Raw genomic sequence first — 6,080 nt, 5'->3', positions numbered from 1 at the left:
GAAATTGATAAATATAATATAATATAATATAAAATTAAAAGCGATATAATATTGAGTGTGGCAGAGTAGACAGCGCACTGTATGGTCTGCTGTGGTAGAGATCCCGATAAAACCTAAATAAATATTTTCATACACTCTTTTTCCTCTCGAAAGAAAGTGGCAACCCACCGAGAGTATTTTTGCCAAAAAACACTTGCAAAGAAACATTTGTCTAAACAAAAACTTCGTTGTTCGGAATCGATGTTAAATTGTAGGTTCTATATGAACTGTGTACAATCAGCGTACGCACCACAGGCATATAAGAGAAGTTACCACGCTTGGACACGAACAACAGAAAATTAAAGAAATAATATAATATAATAAATAAGCAAAAGAAATTAATCTAAATCTTATTAAAATAATTCTTTATATACATTCAAAAATCGATGATCGACTGTTTTAAGTTTTACAAAATTTATGACAAATTGCTTCTTTAAAGAAGGATAATTTTATATAGAACATGAAACACAAAATATACTCTGATTTCTTAATAAAATTTTTTAATTGATTTTCAATTGTAAAATATTATAGCGATATATTAAATCTCTCTTATTAAAATAAAAATTAGTTTAATTATTTTTTTATTGCAATGATACGTGATCTTGTGTGATAAATTTATAATCGTCTACAGATCCTGGATTTCAATCTGGACCTTCGCCTTACATACATGTCGATTTTTCGATCCCAAAAAATCACTTCCTTTATATTTTAGAGATTGATACATAAAGTTAGTAATCTTAAGCTTAGTCTATAATTGTATAAATGTAGTTGTAATTGTAAGTAGTTGTAGTTGTAGAAGTGCACCAATCACAGTCAAATACGAGAAGAATATTCGACTGTGATTGGTTAATTTTTATAACTACATTACAACTACTCTTATGCAATTGTAAAATAGGCTTTACATTTGTAAAAACTTAGTAAAATTAGGAAAACTATAGGGGCATTGAACAGCGATGGAAAGATCTTTTATAATTAAACTGACACGCACATATATATATATATTCCCAGTAGCACATGCTGATTTTATATACGTTTCTTAAACATTTGTAGCATTAGATACGTTTAGAAAACATATATGTATATATATATATAATATATATATCCGTATATTTTTTATTGCAATACCTCTTTTTGCTTTCAATACAAATAAAAATCTAAAAAGTTTTTATATCACATGCGAAGAGCGATATAGATTTTTTAGTATTCTTTTTTAGTGTCAGTTTATTTCTTAAATTTTAATTAATTGATTTATCAGATAATTTATGTTTTATAAATATATATTAAATAATTTACAATTTCGTCCAATGTCTCCAGATATCCAATTTCGTTTTACACTCACCTAGTTTTCCTTACTTTTCAATTAAACTAAACAGACGATTCCCGCGCGGTCGAGCTATGTTCTGGATTACGAGCCGGATCACTCTGTATCGTGCGACAGCTCTTGCAATACTGACCAAGAACTCAATTCACCTATGTCGATCACGTCATACATAAGTCGATGTCTAGTGTACTATCAATGCGTTTTTAACTTTATGCGTCAACATAAAATCAAATAAACCGGATTGAAATCGGTTAATTTTTTTCAGTATTATAGGAGTGGTTGCTTAGACAACACAGAATAGAAATTATAATAAATATTTATCACCTATCATTTTTTGAAATGTCATATAAATATTTTATCCATATTTATATAAAACTTTCGAAATATTATTAAAATATAGACTAAATATTTTATGTAATATTTATAATAAATACAAATAAATAATTATAATAAGTAGTTTTTACGAGAATTATAATATCTTATTGAGTATTTTTATAATATTAGGTGTAGTAAAAAGTCATCGCGTATTTTTTAGCTCAAAGTTGCATATACAATATCTTCGTCAATAATGAATGAAATTTAAATTTAAAAAAAGGGTTTTAAAGCTTGAAATCTCTACTTTTAAAAGCTTATCACATTTTTTACGTTTATATGAGTTTGATAATTTTTACATACCAAAAACTACGAGCTGAAAAAGACGAAAAATTTTCTTCTCACTTTGTGGATTTGTAACGTGTCCAAAACGAATTTGAGAAAATTTTCGATTACCTATCGTGAAAGCTTGATACTTTCCCTACAAAATCGTTTTTTTTTAATATTCCTACGACTTTTGATTACTGAGTTATCGCGGATTAAATAAAAGAATTATTTTGACTTTAATTGCTCATAACTCCATTAAAAATTGTCGTATCGTATAATTTAAAAAAGAGATTTTTAAAGCTGAAACTTTACTCTATTAAGATATATTTATATTGTTGGTAAGAAAGTAATTGCGGTTTTTACTGATAGATGTCTTTTAAAAATACGCGATGACTTTTTACTACACCTAATATATATATTATTATATTATATATTATTTACTACAACATTTATAACAAATATTTCATAATATTTTTAATAAATATTCATGATCTATGCGATCTAAATATAAGACACAAAAATATTTACATAATATTTAAAATAAGTTTTATTAATATTTACAAAAGTGTGTTGTAAATATTTTATAATATTTTGTGCTATCTGAATATTATAATTATTAAATTAAATTACATTAATAATTTTATAATAGACATTACGATTTCAATTATTTTCGAAACTTTCATATATTTTCATAGAGTGCATATGTTATTCAATCTCGCTCTGTTAATTTTTATAGCTGAATTAATACATTTTTCTTGTTCAACCGGTTATGATATTTTCACTTTTTACATAATTGCATAAAAGATTATAAGATTATAAAATAAGATTTGCATTTTTAGTTAAAATTATTCAGCTTTTAAAACTTAATTTATGAGTATGTATCAGACAAGAAATGCGCAATAGATAATTATGAATATGTGTTGCTGTGTCGTACTTCAAATTTATTTCAAACTCATTTATTTTTAATATTTATCACTCTTTATTATTTATCCATTTTTATTTAATATTTATCGAACTATTAAAAATATGATTTTTGAGAAAAAATTGGAATATTTTCAAAATTATAAAAAATAGAATTAGATATTAATATTGGATAGAGTTTACACGTAGAGTTCAGGATATTTTTTATGTTTATGTGTATATATGTATATGTAGGAAAGTCTAGGAACACATTTTTAAATAGCTATCAGGTAACAAACATAGAATAAAAATTGAATAATAATTAGGTATGTGTGTTTGTTTTTTTTGTGATCTCGGCTATATATTTCAACTATTCACAACCATATGATTAATTATACAATTATACAAATGTACATTTTTATTTTTATTTCTCTGATTTATAAGTAATGACTTTTTTATCAGTCGATGTTTTTTCATCTTCTTATAAATATTATTATAGTATGCACAAACATAAATTATTGTAACATGTTATTATATATTAAAATGAGATCTAATTTCCTTATAATTAGCATTTGTATTCTTAATTATTATTTATAAAAAGTCTTTGCCTCATTTATACAATATGCTTGCAAGTATAAACCAATAACTGGCCTTTGATCTGATTATAGATATAACTTGGCCTTTACAGTGCTGATTCTTGATTTTACACGATGCGACTTATTAGCATGCCAATAAACTATAATAGTAGTCCTCCGAATAGGATGTTTAGTCAGCCTTAACTCTTCATATGTATTTGAACCATTATTGGTGATACTGATTTCGTAAAAAGCAAGTAGATAGTTTATCTACATAATGGGATAGGATAATAAATAGGATAATAGTAGAACAGAAGTACTTGAAATAATTAGCAAGGTCAGTTATTGCCCACTCGTACGGTCAATAATTAGGCCGATCTATTTATACGAAGTCAGTCAGCTAACAGTAAATATACAATAGAAAGTTCGATTCGTATTTCCAATGTTCTGAATATTCCGGCCCAGTGAGAAAGGATTGTCACAGAATACACAAATGTCGAAATACACAAATGTCAGAATATAGAAATGTTCAAAATATTATATGAATACTCCTTATATATATTATGAAAATCGCGAGCAAGCAGTACATATTTTCGCTAATAGAAGACCGCGATGGAGAGCATTTACTCGTTAACAAAAATCATCAGCTGAGAGATATAATAAAAAGCGCAGCATTTCGCTTGTAAAGTAAGCCCCAAAATTGAGCTCTAAGATGAAAGTGTCAAGTGTATGTTTTTCAAAGCAAAATTTTGTTTAAAAACTGATTTAGGGACCTAGAATTTCTGGAAAATTTAAAATTTTGCGAAACATATATGGAATATTCTCTAAATATATGATGATATATAAATAAAATTTTTTACTGATATTTGAATATTACTTTTCCGTAAATATTTCGGAATATTTTAAAATACTCTTGGAATTTTTTGGAAATTTTAGGAACTTTCAGGAATATTTTAGAAATATTTAGCGTTAGCTGAGGTCAACTCTATCGACCTTATGTCACGACATTCAACTCGCATATGTAAAACTTTTTCTTATGTAAACTTTTTGATATGTAAAACTAAACTTTAATATGTAAAGCATTAAAAAATCCGAACTTTAAACATTTGATGATTCAGTAATTATTAAGAATTAATAATTATGTTTTTTGGAAAAATTTTCTGACAGATTGATACAAACTATATTGATGGAACAATAAATTATAAAAATCTGATCCATGGAACGTGTGATTTAAGGATGTCCAGTTGAGATAATTTAGACTACAATTCGAAAATATATGGATGTACATTACGTTCTCCATAGGAGATTATAATATTTTAATTTGCGAAGAGAGCGTGAATCTGGATAGAAGTGCGGTTTTAAGAAGATTTGATATGTAAAATTTATTCTCAAGTTTTATCACATTGAAGAGGACCTAATGTAAAAAGGTTGAAACGTCTGTATGTATTTTTGCGTTATTGCTTTAGGATAAACATATAAATTGTATAGCACGAACATCAAGTGTGGCTTCTTTGCCTTTATCTGCTATTTAAATAATTATGTATAAAAGATATCCAATAGATATAACATTTTTTCTACAGTAATAAGCAATCTAATAGCTGCATAATCCACATTTGTTTGTTCAGAATGATAAATACATATGTACATATTCGTAAAAACAAAAAATGTAGAATATGCAACAGCTATTATTTGAGTAAAAAAAAAAAATAACAAATTCAGTTGGACTCATTAATGTTGCACTATAATTATTATATAAAACATTATTTTCCTGGCTAATTTAACTTGTATAAAAGTAAGATATAAATATTTCGAGTTATAAAATAGAGATTTTATTTAACAAATAAAATATATTGAGAATTTCATGATTTAATTAATTTTCATATTACATTATTTATATTAAATATATATATTACATATACAATATTTTTAATGTATCGATATGTATACTGGCAATTAATGATGAGATGGTAGAACGGATAATGTCATTCAAATATCTAGAGATACAGATAACAGCTTACCAAGACTTCGTTCGGAAACACTACCCGTGAATACTTCTCAAGTATCATTTTATTTTTGATTAATATTCGGTGAACAACAAAGATAAAATGATACTCGTAAATACTCGGGTAGTATTTTCGAACGCAGCCTGACAGAACCATTGCAAGGAAGAGTAAATTAATATAAGACATCAAGAATATCAGGATGCTTAAAAAGTCTTATATGGAAAAATTAACAATTATTATGAGTACAAAGGTTAGGATATATGTATAAAACTTATGTATGATCCATAATGACACATATGCTGCCGAAACCAGACACTTGTAAAATCAGAACGATGTGTGTGTGTGTGTGTGTGTGTGTGTGTGGCGTGTCTAGAGCCACCGAATATTAAGAACAATTGCAGAATATACTTTGAGAGATTATACTTGAGAATACAAAACACGCAAATTAGGGATATGCGACACACAGAACATTGCGTCAGATAGATCAAAGAACAGTGATTCACTATGCTTTAAAAATATAAATTCTCTGCTAAAGTAGTGAATTTGTACTTTTTAAAAGCAGTGAACCACACACACACACACACACACACACACACACACACA

General features: G+C 26.6%; 1 protein-coding gene across 2 annotated transcripts in view; it reads right to left on the bottom strand.

Moving 5' to 3' along the window:
* LOC108752030 (long-chain-fatty-acid--CoA ligase ACSBG2-like) overlaps positions 1–6,080 on the bottom strand; it is a 21,972-nt gene that overhangs the window by 15,141 nt on the left and 751 nt on the right. The window contains exon 1 of one of the 2 annotated variants that reach the window (XM_018492614.1): positions 1,379–1,478. The exons of the other annotated variant lie outside the window; for it this stretch is intronic. The gene's annotated coding sequence lies outside the window, so the exon portion shown is untranslated. Of the gene's footprint in view, positions 1–1,378; positions 1,479–6,080 lie in introns of those variants that run through there. 2 annotated transcript variants of the gene reach the window in all.

Source organism: Trachymyrmex septentrionalis, unplaced genomic scaffold, assembly GCF_001594115.1.
Source record: "Trachymyrmex septentrionalis isolate Tsep2-gDNA-1 unplaced genomic scaffold, Tsep1.0 scaffold53, whole genome shotgun sequence".
Classification (NCBI taxonomy): domain Eukaryota; kingdom Metazoa; phylum Arthropoda; class Insecta; order Hymenoptera; family Formicidae; genus Trachymyrmex; species Trachymyrmex septentrionalis.
Note: the sequence above shows the minus strand (reverse complement) of the source record. Positions and strands in the feature narration are given on the sequence as shown.